Consider the following 19,386-nt stretch of genomic DNA (forward strand, 5'->3'; position numbering starts at 1 on the left):
CCGCTTCACGGCAGAAATAGGCGGGGCGGTGGTACCTACCCGTGCGGACTCACAAGAGGTCCTACCACCAGTAATTACGCAAATTATAATTTTGCGGGTTTCATTTTTATTACACGATGTTATTCCTTCACCGTGGAAGTCAATCGTGAGCATTTGTTAAGTACGTATTTCATTAGAAAAATTGGTACCCGCCTGCGGGATTCGAACACCGGTACATCGCTTCAACACGAATGCACCGGACGTCTTATCCGTTAGGCCACGACGACTTCAAATTCGACACTTAACTGTTTTTCAAGCGCTTAGTTCAGAGGATTTTACATTTAAGAGATACGAATACTGGTTCCTGGGCCCTGATCTAATACACCAAGTTGCATATTTAGGAAATCTTAATATATATATAATATTTGTAAACTTATCTTGAAAATATCTTTGGTGAGAAACAGGAAAATATCACATATCTTGTATATTGTGATGGCTACCGCCACATATCCTTCTTTAAACGTGGCTTGAAAGTCCCCAGTGATAGGCAACAGCTTAGTTATGCTCTTAGTTGCTGAAATGCAATAATGAACAATGGCGTCTAAACAGAAGATCTTACGATCCAACATACTATGAATATTCACGCATGCAAATGCGTATATAACAGTCCATATTGAACATAACATAATTTACATAAAGCTGTTATTGGATCGAACAATAAAACCGAGTAACTGTCACTGGCTCCTCCCCGAAACTATCAGAATTCACAAGATAGAACGTTAGTTCGTATCCGAACTAAAGATAAATATTCAACCTAGGGCATTTGTTTCGCAACGAGCTATTCACGTCCATTTATTCCTTAAGTCACGATCTCCAGCAGCGTAATGGCACCACCAAAGAAAAGAAATTTATTACTTCGGTATCAGCGTCGCTAATATAACTTTAAAAGTGACAAATTCGTCTGTACAGAAGGCGGTCTTACCAAACAATTAAAATGTTTCTTTCCCAAAAATGGAGTCCTAATGCAATTTCTGAAACGTAAGTATTTAACTACGTACTAATTGAACATTTTAAATACCATTAGGAGATTTTCAGTTAATATGAATAGCTGATATGGGGCTACAGAGTTTATTACACCATCTTACCCGACCCGGAGAGTTAGAGATAGTTCGAAGTTGTCGTGGCCTAAAGGTTAAGGCGCCCAGTGCATGTGAATCGTACGACTGTACCGGTGTTCGAATCCCACAGACAGGTACTGTTTTTTCTAGTAAAATATGTACATACTTAACATAAGTTCACGAATGACTTCCACCATTTAGGAATAGCATCGTGTAATTAAAATCAAAATATATAAAATAACTAGTAATGTGTTTAGATTTGAAGGGTGGGGCAGCCGTTGTACTGTAAAACAGAGCCTTAGATCTCATATCTCAAGGAAGGTGGCGGCCTTTTCATTGTTGATGTTTACTGATGTCTGCTCCGGTAACCAATTAATATCAAGTGAGCCGTGAGCTAAAACAATAATAAAAAAAGTAATTTAGCACCATCGAACAATTGCCTAGAGACCAAAGTTTTTCAAAAGTCCACAATGATCATTGAAACAAAAAACGAACGTGATTAAGCTTCACGCATTATTTTTCAAATCGGTTACCGCTTTAATTTTCATAATAGTTTTGGTGATACGATTTTCCCGCAGCATTATATTCCTATATTAAACCTAAACGACAGTAATGGCGCCGGCTAGGCGGACTAGACTTCAATGTTTCTACGGTCTACGTTCGCTTCGAATCGATACTGCTTCCAGAGTGATTCACAGGCGATAGCTGTGGCCCTAAGTTTTTGAAGTAGGTGTGTGTGGAATATGGCACAGAAATACTTACTAATGGTTTTTGAGCCAGACGCTCATTGATAGCAATACTACTTAGGGCACAACCAAACTTATTATTGCAGTACACATGGGCAGGCCACCGAGAATTTTTTTTTTCTTTGTACTTGGTACTTGACCCTTTTACGAGGTCCCGCGCCTAGGGGGTACGCAAGCGGACCGCGGGCCCAAGGGATGGAATTTAGGGTCCTACCCACTAAACGACTCCCCTGGCCAAGAAATATTACAAAATTTTAGTTTTTTTCGTATTAAGTCCCGAAGCTGTAACGACAATTTCATCTAAACATCTAATACGTTATTTATAGCACTGGGTGGGTGTAAAACCTCTTTGCCCAACCGCATCCACAAAACAGAAAAATGAATGAAATGAACGGAGTGCAGTATCAAAACGTACCTACACGCGCTGGCTTCTATCAACGATTTATTAAAGGAAAAAAACTACTAAAGTTCTGAACTGTAAAAATATAATTGAATTTCTAGAATTTATCTTTCTTTCCATTGGGAAGTACGGGATTTTTCAAATTATAATAAACTAAAACATTTATCCAAAAAAACATGCATTGTTTTTGTGAGATATCAAATTAACCATTCATTGTTTTAAATAACAAACTTTAACGTCGATTATAAAACCATGGGCCGATTCTAGTAATAAATAATCTTTGAACCTACCGATCTTTGCTTGTATTCGCCTGAAGTTAATATTTTAACAAACACGCTTCAACTAGAGCCGAAACACGTAAATAACTAACATAATAGCGAGTCATTTCACTAAATCCAAGCAAGCATCAGCTAAGTTTAACATGGTTCAGTATTGTTGTTCATTTGTCTCGATTTCAGCCACGGGTTTTATTGTTTACGTGAAATCTATAATACTAAATTGGTTGTTTAAGCACGTCTGATTTGAAATGTATTTACTTAAGTATGGTGATTGGGATTTAGAAACGATGATTGTCAAAATAGTTTATCGCCCCTTTTTCAAATGGCCGCGGAATTATATTGATTGATGTTGTGTTAATAGGTCTTTACGGTCGGCAGCTTGTCACTTATTTATTTACGGCATTAGTTTACATTATTAATGACAGAAACTATTATCTAAAAGTATAATATGATGTATTTATTTGATATAATGACGTCCAATTGATCAAGGCTCTTATGTTAGAAATCTATATAAACTAGAGGTCCCGCAGTAGTCGAAATTCGACTATAATTAATTGGAATTGTAAGTTTGTACACTATTATGATTGTATTTTCAACGCCAAGAATATACCATAGAAAAATATTAATAAAGACAAACAATATTTAATCTATTCTCAATTTCACCACAGATGTCAAGAACAAAAGTTTGACAATAAATAAGTAGTATGCATGCGTGTGTGTGTCAAATGCATGGTTTTTTTTTTTTTTTTGGTCAGGAGGAAATCGCCGTACTTCCGCCCTCCACTGGGGATAGAGGGCGGAGCATGTCAGAGTCGAACTGACTAAAACCTCCTGTCGCTCAACAACCAACGTCCAAACCTCGCATGAGACAGAACTCATGAAGAGGCAAAGGGGGGAAAGTGAAGCGTTTAGTGCGGAGCACATCTCTCCCATCACCCTCCCCCTCGGGACGCCGGACCGGCGGTCGTCGGCGCCACGACCACCAGCCCTCTCGGTCGGCAGGCTATCCGAAGCCCGCCTAGATGGCGCCGGTTAGAGTGAGCTATCCTACGGAATACCCCGCTGGACCAGAACCAGCGTGGGTCGAGGATAGCCGGCCTTCCATCACCCGGATGCTCTTGCGTAAAACGCGTGCAGAGCAGCTTGCACGTCGTCTTCTTAGGCCCCCCTCGCCGGTCCCCAGAACGACATGTGAGGGGGGACCCGAAACACTTAGAGGGCCAGGGCTTGGGCGATATCCGCCTCCCTGGCCCCCGCTCGACGGCGGCGGGATTGTGCGTCTCTCACGCGCCCCGCCGCCTCCTTCTGCGAGATGGTGCACTCGCAAAAGTCGAGCATCGCCTTCCACGACTCGTCGCCGCCGAGCATCGATGCCACAACACTCGGCAACGACAAGTCGTTTCCTACTTTTGCGACGAGGACACGGCGCCACCCCTCCCATGCGGGGCAGGCGACGAGCGTATGCTCTGCCGTGTCCAAGTCGCAACCACAATGGTGGCACTCTGCCGTCGGCTCGGCTGTGATCCGGTGCAGGAACTCACCGAAACAACCATGCCCAGTGAGCACCTGCGTGAGCCGGAAAGTGAGGCGTCCTCTGTCACGATTCACCCAATCCACAAGGACCGGGCGAATCGCCTCGACGGTCCTACGACCGGCCGAAGGATCAGCCAGCCGTCTGGACCATGACTCCAGCACGGACCGCCGAGATTGGGCCCTCCGCGCTCTGACCACACTGTGGCTGGGACGCGCCACGCCCCGGGCGCGAAGGTCAGCCCGCCACTGATAGTCAGCGGCGAGCGCCTCCGCTTCCAGAGCCCAAGGCGGCGTCCCAGCCAGTACACACGCCGCCTCAAAGGAGATGGTGCGATAACCACGGATGACCCTGACCGCGATGGTGCGTTGCGGCCGTTGCAGCAGCTTCGCCACCCCCGCGGCCAGGGACTGGCCCCACACAGGCGCCCCGTATAGGGCCATTGATCGCACCACCCCCGTATAGAGACGGCGCGTCACCTGGTCAGGCCCCCCGACGTTGGGCAGAAGCCGGCTTAACGCGCCGGCCACCCCCAACAAACGAGGGACCAGGTGCTGAAAGTGAGCACGGAAGGTCCAACGACTGTCCAGAATGAGGCCGAGGTACTTCAACTGCACCCCGACCCCAATTCGGACGCCTCCAACCACGATATGGGCATCGACAGGTGGCACTCTCCGGGGCCTGTGGAACCACATGGCCTCGGATTTACTGAGTGCCACGTCGAGGCCCAATCTCCTGATTTTGCCGACGACATGCGCCACCCCAGCGGTAGCAAGACGGGCAGACTCAGCAAAACTCCCCCCCCGGGCCACGACCAACGTGTCGTCTGCGTAACAGATTACGCTTAGGCCCGGGAGGAGGGCACCCCTCAGTACCCAGTCATACCCGATATTCCACAAAAGGGGGCCGAGCACCGACCCCTGTGGAACACCGCGCACGACCGGGAACCGGTGCACGATCCCACCGTGTCCGGTACACGTGACCGATCTGTCCTCCAAGTAGGAACCCACCAGCCGGCGAAGGTAGGGGGGCACTCCGTGCCGTTCCAGCGCCCCCCCTATCACGGACCAGGGCAGGGTGTTAAACGCATTGGCGATGTCGAGAGACACCGCCAAAGCCACCCCACTCCTGGATGTCAAATGCATGGTAGTGCGTGTAATGTTTTCTTTATTGATTTAATGTATCTTTTATGCATTATTTTAAAAAAATATTAGCATTGTGCACTTCTTCTCTATATTCTCTATAAGTTTGGAAAATTTAATACTCCTCCGTCCGCGCAATTTTCGTAAAAAGGGATACAAAGTTTTTGCTTCACGTATTAATATATAGATAATGACGTCCTATTGATCAAGGCTCTTATGTTAGACATCTATATAAATAAAAACTAGCGATTCTTTGGATGTTCGTCATCTATTTCAATGCAACTAGTTTTGTTGGCATTCTATGGTAGGTTTCAAAGTGATATTACTATACCAGATGTAAAACATGGGTGTTTTTCATACGAGCACAAATAATCGAGAAAACGATAATAAATGAATGTGCATTTCATGTGTTTCTGTTTGACAGCAGTAAGGGTGAAATATAGTAAGTGAATATAAATATTTTGCAGTAACCATCCTTGTAAAAATTTTGTTTCATGAGAAGCACTTTGTCATGTTAATATATTCTCTTGCTAAAAAGTAAACAAGAGAGCAATTTCTAGAATGTCGGCCCGTGTTCTTTTTGAGTTATGACGAGGGCTTGTCATGAAGATTTTGGATTAAATAATGCCACTAAAGGCCATTTTCCTATATGTATTTTTTTTACGAAAAAACTTTTACCGATCACATCATTTAAAAATTATTAAACATAAGTAGGAAATCGATTAGCATTGTAATTTTGGTAGATAACATTATTGTGCGATCAAATTATTAGTTATTATGAATAAATAATAATTAGATTTATTGTGAATTAATTTAGGCAAATTATCACATTTTCCTGTTGATTTTGTTTCGTTTTATCATTTCCAACTTTTCCAATGCTTTATTGTTTTAACCGACTTCAAAAATGAAGGAGGTTCTCAATTCGACTGTATGTTTTTTTATATTTGTTACCTCATAACTTTTGACTGGGTGAATCGATTTCGATGATTCTTTTTTATTAGAAAGCTGACGCTTCCCGTGTGGGCCCATTTCAATTTAGTCCAGTTCTGATAATGGTATCCATGAGAAAACCATAATAGTCTTAAATTTGCATTAAGTACTTACGTGCGCGACTCATAAACTCATAACTCAATATCACGCCAACCGATTTCGATGATTATTGTTTTTAGTGTACCTATATTAATTTGTTTTGGAATATCTTTCTTTTTCTATCTGAAGTCGGTTTTTTTAAAGCATGTCTATTTACAATTATTGTGATTACTGATTACTATGGTGCAATTCCACGACATTATATTGTATTAAATACCGTGTCATTATAGAGAGTATATTGATATATCTTCTCACGTAAAATCTCATGCTCAGGTCACAACTAAAATTAGAATGTACACGTCAACAGTTTACACATTAACCAAAGGAAATCATTAATCACATCTCCTAATTCGACCGCTCATAGTTTACGACGCACAAAACGAATTGTTAGACTGTAAGGGTGACTAATTAACGTTAAGCTACGCTGCGCTGTGCTGAGCCGAGCTAAGCTAACTTATTCGTTTTCTGTAATATCTGTAAGTTTTTACTGAAACTAGAGGTCCCGCAGTAGTCGAAATTCGACTATAATTAATTGGAATTGTATGTTTTTGTACACTATTATGATTGTATTTTATACTTCTACAATCACAAATTTCGCCAAGACTACACTATAAAAAATATTTAATTTCAATTTGACAACAGACGTCAAGAACAAAAGTTTGACAATAAACAGTATGCATGCGTGTGTGCGTCAAATACATGGTATGTAGTGTGTCTATTTAATTTCATACTCCTCCGTCCGCGCAAATTTCGTAAAAAGGGATACAAAGTTTTTGCTTCACGTATTAATGTATAGATAGGTCTTTGCGGGCTCTTCCTAAGTGTCGTGTCTTTACCACCAGTTCGGAATGCAAACTTCGTTACCTACTGTGAAAAATTGGCGAGAAAGCTAAGGCTTAATCCTACTACTATTATAAATGCGAAAGTTTGTAAGAATGTATGGATGTATAGGTTTGTTACTCTTTCACGCAAAAACTAATGAATGGATTTTGATGAAACTTAACAATAATATAGCTTACATATCAGAATAACATATAGGCTATCATTTATAAGCAGAAGAATAATTAGATTTTTTTGTTTGTTACTTTTTTTATTGTTTGTTACTGTCAGGGCCAGATTTGTATAAAAGAAAATTCAATAAGATCAATAATAAATTATAGTTCCCGAAGCGGAGCGAGCGAGTCAATTTATAATAAATGTGAACCCGTATTTAATATAATACATTTACAAACAGTTAATGTGCTAAGTGTACTGCTCAATATACTTATAGTTAAGAATGAACGGGATGAACATAAAAGCTCACATCTCAAAATGCGAGGCGAAAATCACGCAATCACTGTTTTTTGATACTAAGAGACGAGAAACACAGGTGGAACATGCTCGCGGATGGTGTTAAGTTATTATTGCTGACTTATCATCACTTGCTGTGTGATGAAAGTACCGCTTTTAAATATACATCACCACACTTTTTCTTCCGAGTCAGTATCTTAATTTCTAAATGTATCTAGTTTGAGGACATTGTTCTATTTGCACTCGTTGTACGATTCTCATCCACGTGTCTCTCTCAATCTCCGGTAGTCTTTAGTGCTTCATATATTATATACACATGCCGATAAGGAATGCCATCAATTTGGATCAATGGATAGGTGATTGACCATGTGATTCTTTCCGGTCGACATTGCGAGCAATGTATCCAAAATAGTTAATAAGTATGCGCTAGTATATATATATATTTTTATTAATTAGATGGGTGGACGAGCTCACAGCCCACCTGGTGTTAAATGGTTACTAGTTATCTACAATATAAATGCGCCACCTACCTTGTGATATAAGTTCTAAGGCCTCAGTATAGTTACAACGGCTGTCCCTTAAAACCGAAACGCATTACTCCTTCACGGCAAAAATAGGCGGGGTGGTGGCAACTACCCGTGCGGACTCACACACAAAAGGTCCTACCACCGGTAATTACGCAAATTATAATTTCGCGGGTTTGATTATTATTACACTTTACATGATTTATATTTTTGTATTTTATTGTAGACAGCTTATTTTTTGTGCTAAGTGAGCCGTTTGAGAATGGACACACAAATATGGCGCCGCATAAAGCGCAGCATATTTTGTTTGCGATTAAAGTATTGAATTGGTTGGAGTATAGTGGAGTACGAGGCAGCATAGCTTGATGTCTATCAGTCCCTCAGAACGCTTACGCAAAAAGAAAAACCGCCGCAGGCGCCGGAGTTACGGTCTGGCGAGTGTCCAAATACAGAAACGCTTCTCGCGTACGTGTCAAGTCTGTTTGTGTCTAGTATAGGTAAAATTATATATTACTTTACTCGCCTGATATCAAAGACGTAATTATCTGTTATTCTAAATTTCTGTATTTGAAATAACCAAAAAAAAACATGGCGTACATCTTGGTGTGTCTTTAGAAGCTTTTTACTCGTTCCCTCGCAAACTCATCCAAGCATCGCACCGGTCACTATTCTGATCGAACTCATCGATGCGACGAAGAGTTCGACGTCCAACCTAGCTGGTACACATAACCCACAGAGTTTCTCACTGGATCTTCTCGATGGGTCGCGATTCTGATTTGGTGTATAAACACTGCTCTTGCTAGGGCTAGTGTTAACAAATCCTTCCAGATTGTGTGAGTTCACCTACCAAACTGTAACGGGAATCGTCCCTTAGGCTACTTACAATTAAGTAGGGAAACAAATATAAAACTCACACACTATGCCCTACAGATACAAATGTTAGTCTCTTTTAGTGTCGCTTTTCGACTACCATTCCTGTTTCGCCATGTTTTAAAACACACTGGTCTTAAAGAAGTTTTCCTTTAATAAAATAAGTTTCGCACTAAACGGCTCCAAGCTACGTTTTTCTTGGTGTTTTCAGTACAGGAAACATAAATAGTAAACAAAAACCATATACTTGCAACAAAGATTACTGTGACCGATCATTAAGAAATACGCCAACGATCTGCGATATATTATCATAGTATGTAATCTTCATTTAATTGTTGACACTTTTATCGACAACATGATTATTGCCACATAGAATTATGAATATGGCGTACACGTAGTAATTGAAATAAGGATTAATCGTGGAAACAATCAAGACTGCTTAAAAGTTAAATCTCGTTTATTTTCATTTTACAATTTCTGACATTTTTATACAGTTTTAGTGATCTATAAACGACATCATGAACACATTAAACTATTTAAGAAAATACATCATCCGTTATCTTGATTCATTAGTTGGCAATCGCGATGGCTTTTCATCTATGGACCTTTTGATGAGGGCGGTTGTAATGGTGAAGATGGACATCGTTATTAGATATGATAGGCATAGTATCAAAACGGAAATGGACACTTTCAGCTAGAAAGAAAAAACAGTTGTAAGTGACCATTCCCGTTTCAATAATTTCCTTTCCATGTGTGATGAGGACCTCCGTGTTCTGTTCTACATTCTCAATCATAAGTATTCGCAGTAGTGCTTCTATTTGATCGTTCGTTGGATTTCATGACATGTGATTGTATCATCACTGCCTTGTATTGATGACATCCGTCTCAGATTTTGGAATGGCTTCACCTGTGTTTAATCATGCTTGATTTAAAAAAAACACCATCAACAAATTCACTTGCAACGGTCATCTGTATTCTTAAAACGTTTATAACAGTAATTCTTTTTTTTAAGTTCCGGTACATTACTCAAATATACTTTAAAATTTTATTATTATTTTATAATCATTCTAAAATCGTATCGTAATTTTGTTGAGTTAGTTTTATTTCTGGTCAATTTCGCAACTGTCAAATGTTAAATTGCTGAATGATGTTTTTTAATCATCAAATTTGCACACATAAGCATCGTTATAAATGTTGCGTACTCTATTACAAACACTCAAAAAGTGCGATATAGCTGTTTTCAATTAGAATAAAATTGCTTACACTAAACATAATCTCAAAACATCGCAAAAAAAGCTTTTTGGATATAGAATTGTTGTTCTTTAATAAAAAAATTGTGGATTATTTTGACTCTGGAATTTCCATGGAAACACCCTATTTATCTTTGCATGTATGGCCTCATTGATCGACGACTACTATTACTTATGATAGTATCTTCACTTTCTTTATTTCTTCTCTAATGCCTATCTTGACTGGTAGTGGTAGAGAATCCACACGGGTTGATACAGTGGTACTATACAACACTTTTCTAATACAGAACGTTACCGAATCAAGCTCAGGTAGTGCGGATGCATCAAGAATGTCAATAAGTTGATATAGAATCACCGACGGAAGTCCCAGCCGCGTTTCTAGAGACATTTGGAGACGTGACTTCCTGAACGAATAACGTTTTGTGTTGCACAATACGTGGGCTTATCTTAATTTAATTGGCTTAATATATTTTCAGGATCGACGTATCTGTTGTAGATGTACACACAACTAATATATAATATTTTTCACGTTATTTAGATAATTATCTCGATAATTAACAAAAGTAATATTTTTTTTAAATTCGTGAAATCAACATATTTTATCCTTGCTACACCTAGTAAGCTACCAATTACCAAAGTTACTGTGAGGAAAAAAGTTGGGCGTCTAATAAAAAGGAAGCTACTCACGAAAAATCAGCTTGTTAGTAATAAATGATGAAAAGTGTACCAGGGATCCTGTACTATGTTTCTCAGGCAAAAGGTATCGTCCAATTTAATTAAGGAACGCAAAATATCGTTGAACATTTTTTCCTTTGACACCAAATAGTTTGGTTAAACTATAACACCCCTGGTAACGACGGTGACGACTCACCGGCTCAATCAGTATGCTTAGTGCAAGTTTCTTAACGTACTCGATAGCGTAAAAGTTAACTCAAATTTGTATGGAGTTGGAACGTTTGCCGCTAGGGGCGCTGTTCAATTCTTCTTCTTCTTCTTTGTCGTTTCCTCATTACTGAGGCTCGTGACCACCTTGGTGCAGTTTTTGCACCAGCTTCCTCCAATGTTGCCTGCATTCGGCCTGCTTAATGGCGCCCGGGACGCTGGTGTTTGTGGCCTCCTTGATAATGTCCGTCCACCTGGTTGACAATCTTCCTCGACTTCTTTTTCCTTCCACGTGACCTACAACTATTAATTTTTCCAAGTTCTCAGGATTTTGTCGGGCCACGTGTCCGAAGTACTTGAGGAGACGCTGCATACAGATTGTAGATAGACGGGTCAATGACAGTAACTCTTCAACCATTTGCATAATGTCATTTACTTATTTGAATTTATACTGTATTACTTACTACACTTACGTTACTTTTGATGTGCAAGAAAGTATACACTTAATTTAAAGTATCTTATCTTATTCCAACTGCATATCTTATCTTTTACGATATCAAGAACGTACAAAAACTCGCACTAAGCACACAGAACTGCTTACCATCCGCGTGATAGTCGTAATCTGCAGAATCGTTAATTCTTCACTTCCTACTCTGAGATTTATCACGTATTCATATCATACACATCAAAACTATAAATTCATGCAGGACTGGAAGAAAACTAACGATATTTTAAAGGTGCAATTAGTGTTATAAATGCTGAAGTTCCCAAACAATCTAACGTTGTTCGTAATGCAATATTTCTGCTAAATGGAAATCCTTAAAGCGAAACAGAAAACAATAAAACACTGTATTGCATCGGCAGCTGCCCCCAATGGCCCGGGGCGTGCTGAAATATATGTAAATGCGCAATGCGTCATATAACGCGCGCTCATGAATTATTGAGTAACGCCCACTAATATTAACAGCTTATTTTAGTGTTTTTCAAAATAGTTTATCGTTAGGTCGAGATCGTCCCAATTTATAACTGTTTACAATTGTAGAGACCACAAATGTCCCCATAGCAACTAACGATTATATGTATGTGTTAGCGGTAATATAATGCAATGATGATACGTCAGTCTCGGGATTGTCGGGCTGTCGATAGCACGTTAGGTTGTAATCCCAATATACGTTAGTTACTTAACTGAACACGTGTCTTATTAATCCTTGCTCGATATAGAGACTCAACACAATCATAGTTACTAGTTACATAATTAAAATAACTTTTACAGTTTAGTCTTGCGTTGGTTACTGTCATTCTATTATTTTTTACGTTTTGAATACTTTAGTTTTCGTGGTCACGCGGACGACGTAAACACACTGTAATAATATCGAGAGGCTATTTATTTTAAGCGACATATCTGCAACTTTACAGGAGAGCCATTTAAAGTTTAAATTTTGGAAAATATCTATTAACCAAAAAAAAATCCTCAGCTATTTTAATGGAGTGAACTTAATTGAAGTTCGAATTAAAAAAATCGAATTGTTGATGGCAATACCAAATAAAACGCACCTTTATTTACAAAAATAAATGTCGTATTAAGTGAAATGTCGCTTAAGCCTAATAGTCTATTATCCCTCGATATAATGTCAATAGGACAAAGGCAGATGACATCTTAAAAGCAGTTTTAATTATATCTACGACTCGCGTACACCGAGAAAAACACTAGCTATTTACAAAAGTGGTAGTTTTTAGTTTTTACTATATTATGATCGTCGTTGATTAATGAATGATATTACTATAATGATAATGGCAGACGAGACGTTTGTTGGTATTCGCAACACCATAACCAGTTAAATCTTTCGAATCAAGTTCCAATATAGCTTTAATACAACTGAAACCTCCACTCATAAAAAAAAAAGATGTGTGGTGTCGTGGGAAACCAGATAGGAACGAAGTTCCTAGTTCTATTCGAGGTATAAAGAAAATAAAACTGGAGGTTTCGCAACAACCCACGGTCATTCGGTAACGTGCGAACTTATTGTGGTACACTTCATTCACGGTTGTTTGCATAAGAGTTAGTGTATTGCGCAAACGAACGCAAGAGTTAGAAACGCGGCAATCCGGGCCTACGATCGATATCCCACGGATTCAAACCGGACTCGGATGCGTCGCTTACAGCGGGAGGTCAAATCCCGCTTAAGCGACGCCCGAAACGAAAACTGGGATAGTTATTTAGAAGAGCTCGCGCCCACTCACCAATCATACTGGCGACTAGCTAGGACCCTCAAGTCCGAAACTATAGCCACTATGCCGCCTCGCGTACGCCCCTCAGGCCAATCACCGGCTTACGATGACGATGACAAGGCAGAGTTGCTGGCCGATGCACTGCAAGAGCAGTGCACCACCAGCACTCAACACGCGGACCCCGAACACACCGAGTTCGTCGACAGGGAGGTCGAGCGCAGAGCTTCCCTGCCGCCCTCGGACGCGTTACCCCCCATTACCACTTCCGAGGTTAAGGAGGCGATCGATAGCCTACAACCACGGAAAGCTCCCGGCTCCGACGGCATTCGCAACCGCGCGCTTAAATTGTTACCAGCCCAACTGATAACGATGTTGGCCACCATATTAAATGCTGCTATGACGAACTGCATCTTTCCCGCGGCGTGGAAAGAAGCGGACGTTATCGGCATACACAAGCCGGGCAAACCGAAAAACGAAACCGCGAGTTACCGCCCCATCAGTCTCCTCCCGGCGATAGGCAAACTATACGAACGGCTCCTTCGTAAACGCCTCTGGGACTTCGTATCCGCGAACAAAATTCTTATAGACGAGCAGTTTGGATTCCGCGCCAGACACTCGTGCGTCCATCAAGTGCACCGCCTCACGGAGCACATCTTACTAGGGCTGAACAGGCGGAAACCCATTCCGACAGGAGCCCTCTTCTTCGATATAGCGAAGGCGTTCGACAAAGTCTGGCACAACGGTTTGATATACAAACTGTATAACATGGGAGTGCCAGACAGACTCGTGCTCATCATACGAGACTACTTGTCGAACCGTTCGTTCCGATATCGAGTCGAGGGAACGCGTTCCCGGCCCCGTCACGTCACAGCCGGAGTCCCGCAAGGCTCCGCCCTCTCCCCGTTACTATTTAGTTTGTATATCAACGATATACCCCGGTCTCCGGAGACCCATCTGGCGCTCTTCGCCGATGACACCGCCATCTACTACTCGTGTAGGAAGAAGGCGTTGCTTCATCGACGACTTCAGACCGCAGCTACCACCATGGGACAGTGGTTCCGGAAGTGGCGCATCGACATCAACCCCACGAAAAGCACAGCGGTGCTCTTCAAAAGGGGTCGCCCTCCGAACACCACGCTGAGCATCCCCCTCCCGACTAGGCGCGTCAACACCTCCGCCCCCGCCGTTCGCCCAATCACGATGTTCGACCAGCCCATACCGTGGGCCCCGAAGGTCAAATATTTAGGCGTCACCCTCGACAGTAGGATGACATTCCGCCCCCACATCAAGACGGTACGCGATCGTGCCGCCTTCATTCTAGGACGTCTCTACCCGATGATATGTAGGCGAAGTAAAATGTCCCTTAGAAATAAGGTGACACTCTACAAAACTTGCATACGCCCGGTCATGACCTATGCAAGTGTAGTGTTCGCTCACGCGGCCCGCATACACTTGAAATCATTCCAAGTCATTCAATCCCGTTTTTGCAGGATAGCCGTCGGAGCCCCGTGGTTCGTCAGGAATGTCGACCTCCATGACGACCTGGACTTAGAGTCCATCAGTAAGTATCTGCAGTCGGCGTCCATGCGCCACTTCGATAAAGCGGCACGACACGAGAACCCTCTCATCGTGGCCGCCGGTAACTACATTCCCGATCCTGCGGACAGAATGGAAAGCAGTCGACATCGCCCAAAACACGTCATCTCGGATCCTCCCGATCCACTAACGGTGCTTTTAGGTACTTCAAGCACCGGTCACCGTTCTCGTCGAACCCGTCGCTTGCGACGAAGGTCTCGACGAGTAAATTAACTCTCAGACACAGCCCACTGAGTTTCTCGACGGATCTTCTCAGTGGGTCGCGTTTCCGATCCGGTGGTAGATTCTGCGAAGCACGGCTCTTGCTAGGGTTCGTGTTAGCAACATCGTCAGGTTTGAGCCCCGTGAGCTCACCTACTAAAGTTAGGGTTACGCTGACATAGCCGCTAGGGCTATCAGTTTAGGTAGGAAAAAAAAAACGAACGCTCTGAGATCGTGGTCAATGAATGATAAAAAAATATGTTATTTTTTGTACGTTATTACAAAGTTGAGTCGTACATTGTGTGCATTAGTAATTTGTACGTTATTACAAAGTTGAGTCGTACACTGTGTGCATTACTAATAAAAATCTTACGTTACGGACGTTTTTTCCCGGTTAGGGTACCCCTCCGCATCGTCCCATCAGGAAGTTCGTTCCAAAAATTACGACGATTAAATTTTTTTTTTTTTATAGTTATAGTCGTTTGTAAATTATTCTGTTATTTTGATAACGATCAATCGTTTTGTATTCGGCTAATTTTAATTCCGAGCGGGCAATACCGGATGGAGATGAGTTTGTCATTGCGTGCGAACGTCAAATTAAATTTGTTCTATAGTCGACAGCGGTCGCACGTGGTGTTCATACGGAAACTTATTGGCTCTAAATCACTGAGTATTATTGTAATTTCTGATTTAGTAAGTAATTTAATGGTCTGTATAACTAAAATAATTAGAAGTCTCAACGTTTCTTGAAGTTCAACGCTCAGCAAGGACTTTTGTTCTCTTTAATTTACGAATGAACAACCACATGCTAGAGCCTGGCCTTTTTTATTTATTTTTTATTGCATATTATTATACAAAGAAGTACTTAGAGTCGTAAATAAGGATAAATTGTAGCATGACGTTGAGGCGATGACGTGAGTGGCATAACAGAATTAGTTCACTCTAATTTTTAGATCATAAATGTTCATTGAAGAAGTTTAACACACAGAGTTTCTCGCCGGATTTTCTCAGTGGGTCGCGATTCCGATTCGGAAGTAGATTCAGAGAAGTACTGATCTCGCTAGGGCTAGTGTTAACAATTCTCTCAAGTTAAGCCCGTGAGCTCACCTACCGGTGAAGTTTGAATAGCCCCTAGGCTACCAATGGTATATAATTATTATCATAGAAATATAATTTTTAATAATTATTATTTATTTGTTTATTCCGTAGATGGATTGACGAGCTTACAGTCCACCTAGTGTTAAGTGGTTACCGGAGCCCATAGAAATCTACAACGTCAATGCCGCCACCCACCTTGAGATATAAGTTCTAAGGTGTCAGTATAGTTAGAACGGCTGCTTCCCCCTTCAAACCGCAACGCATTACTGCTTCCCTGCATTACCAGGAAAAACCGGCCTCTCGATAAATATATCTGATCTTTAATAAGTTTAATTTAATAAGCTTATACGTAGCAGGTTGTGAGTTTCGGTGAGATAAAAGTCCCATTACATGGTTCATATTGATGTAATCTAAAACATACAGAGTATGCGTCCATCGACATGTCAATTATGGCCACAATAATTATTTGAGTAAGACCGCCTCCTCGTCTATAGTGACAACTACGAAACAACAATAACTCATGACTAATAAATAGCTCTAGCGTTTGCGATAATCACACTAATAGATGAAGTTAGTCATTGACTCGTTGGAACACTGAGACTTGGTTTAGTAAACGTCCTACTCCTGACTAGTACAAGGGTGTTTGAATCTCTTTCCATATCGACGGGTGGACCGTGCAAGGTTATTTGTTTAAGCGACATTTTTACAACTTTACATGAGAGCCATTTAAAGTTTAAATTTTTGGAAAAAAAATCATAGAAAAAAAACTTTTTCGACTATTTCAATGGAGTAAACTCAATTGAAGAAGCTGAAGAAGTTTAATAAATAAAATGCATTTTTAATTACAATTATAGCTGTAGCGTATTTATTAAGCGAAATGTCCCTTAAACCAAATAACCTTTCACTCCTCGATATATTTAAAGCTGACTGCACAACACAATGTGTGAGTATCTATATATTAATACATGAAGCAAAAACTTTGTACTCCTTTTTACGAAAATTGCGCGGATGGAGGAGTATGAAATTTCTCACACTTATAGAGAATATAGAGAAGGAGTGCACAGTGTTAATATTTTTTTTTAAATAATGCATAAAAGATACCTTAAATCAATAAAGAAAACATGTCACACACTACCTTGTATTTGACACAGCACATACATAAAAATATACTCTTTGTTTACTGTCAATTGGGAAACTTTTGTTATTGCTTAAAGTCTGTGGTCGAATTGGAAAAAATATTAATATGGTTTGTCTTTAATATTATTGATCTATAGTGCAGTTTTGGCGAATACTGTGATTATATTATCGAAATGTAATAGTGTTTGACAATAGAACCATAATAATGTTTAAACTTACAGTTTAAATTAATTATAGTCGAATCTCGACTACTGCGGGGCCACTAGTTCCTATAATTAAGACCTTAATATTCGGGCCGTATTTTTAATATTTTCATTAGCGTCATTCGGTTGATGGACAAAGGTATGCCCGTTGAATTTCAACCGAATTCATGCAATTCTACTGGTGGTAGGACCTCTTTTGAGTCCACACGGGTAGGTACCACCACCCTGCCTATTTCCGCCGTGAAGCAATAACGCGTTTCGGTTTGAAGGGTGGGGCAGCCGTTGTAACTATACTGAGACCTTAGAACTTATATCTCAAGGTGGGTGCCGCATTTACGTTGTAGATGTCTATGGCCAGTGACCACTTAACAGCAGGCAGGTTGTGAGCTCGTCCACCCATCCAAGCAATAAATAATAAAATTCGTTATTCAAAAAATCGTCATCTTTGTAGCATCTTCCTTTTTTATCTACTCTGTTAGTGACGTCACATATAACAATTTCCGATCTTCTGTTGTTCAATTATTACAACCTAATTTAGTTCTTATTCCATAGTATATTTTAGAAACACCCCTTGTATGTGATTTCGCCATAATTGAGAGCTTTATCAAAGCTAGACCGGCTAAGTCTTTCAGAACTGAACGAGTCTGCAGCCTAATCCCAGATTAGGTTTCTTTATACTTAGGTCGATGCTCTGATAGAATCCTCGTGTTGTTTCGTACAAAAAATTTTTGAAGATTATAAATTGTTTTTTTTTGTATATCTCCAACTTTATTTTTGGGTTTTTATATCTATTTTTTTGAATAGGTAAATGTTGATCTTATTGTCTATGAATTATCTATTATTTTATGGTTTTCCTGGTTAAAGAAAACTGAAGCTTTCAATATATTGAAAATAAAAGAATTCCGCTTATGTTTTCTATTTATAAGTGAATCGATATACAATCTATACATGTCTAAATTATGTCAACTATAAACTTATTTGTTTAAGTTTCTAAATGAAAAAGATAGCTGTTACTATATTCTTAAGTTTAATTGGGCTATTTTAATATCGAAAAATAAATTACCGTTTTGTTTTTTTGTGTTAAATTAATTATGTTAGTCTGTTTATTGCTTTGAAGGTTATGTATTTAACTGTTAAACTTATTTGCCTACTAACTTAAGACATGTAACAAATTACATATTTACTGGTTTTACGTAATTACTTGTCATTCGGTTTCGGTGTTTTCATACACATAAAAAATACGTTTAAAACGCGTTCAAAATTATTCACTTGACAGAAAAGAGGATTGTCCTTGTTCACGGTCTTTGTTGACTCAAAGGTGTCTGCCATATTTTATATTTGAAAATGGAATGAATTACAAACAAGGCGGGAAACGTAACGCGCGTGCGTACTATCCGGAACAGCTGAGCGGCGTCCATGTTGCTTTTGTCATAGAATCTGCTAAAGGTACCCAGGAAGTACTAGAAAAAAACGCTTTGGCATGAAAATACTACATACCTGCGTTTGTTCAATAAGTTTGAGAAGTTAGTCAATTGCTAATTTTATCGTATATAAGTATTTTAAAAACAAAAAATGCTAAAGATAATTTTGGTATTGAGATGAGTAAATAATCACTGCTTATGTGTTCAACACTATTTCGTGTTCAACACTAAAATAAAAGTATAATTATACAAAACGATCTCTGTTCGAGTTCTAAATTCAAAATCGAATAACAATAAATCACGATAAAATAAAATAATATATTATTATCTGTTTTAAAATCCTCAAAAATTATGGTTCGAATTTAGAACGATTTGAATTTTTTTAAAATCAACAACCACATG

The 19,386-nt window shown here is 40.1% G+C and overlaps 1 protein-coding gene across 17 annotated transcripts in view; it reads right to left on the reverse strand.

Moving 5' to 3' along the window:
- LOC114244342 (uncharacterized protein CG43867) overlaps positions 1-19,386 on the reverse strand; it is a 376,703-nt gene that overhangs the window by 42,823 nt on the left and 314,494 nt on the right. The window lies entirely within an intron of this gene.

The sequence above is a fragment of the Bombyx mandarina genome, chromosome 18 (assembly GCF_030267445.1).
Source record: "Bombyx mandarina strain Sakado chromosome 18, ASM3026744v2".
Lineage (NCBI taxonomy): Eukaryota > Metazoa > Arthropoda > Insecta > Lepidoptera > Bombycidae > Bombyx > Bombyx mandarina.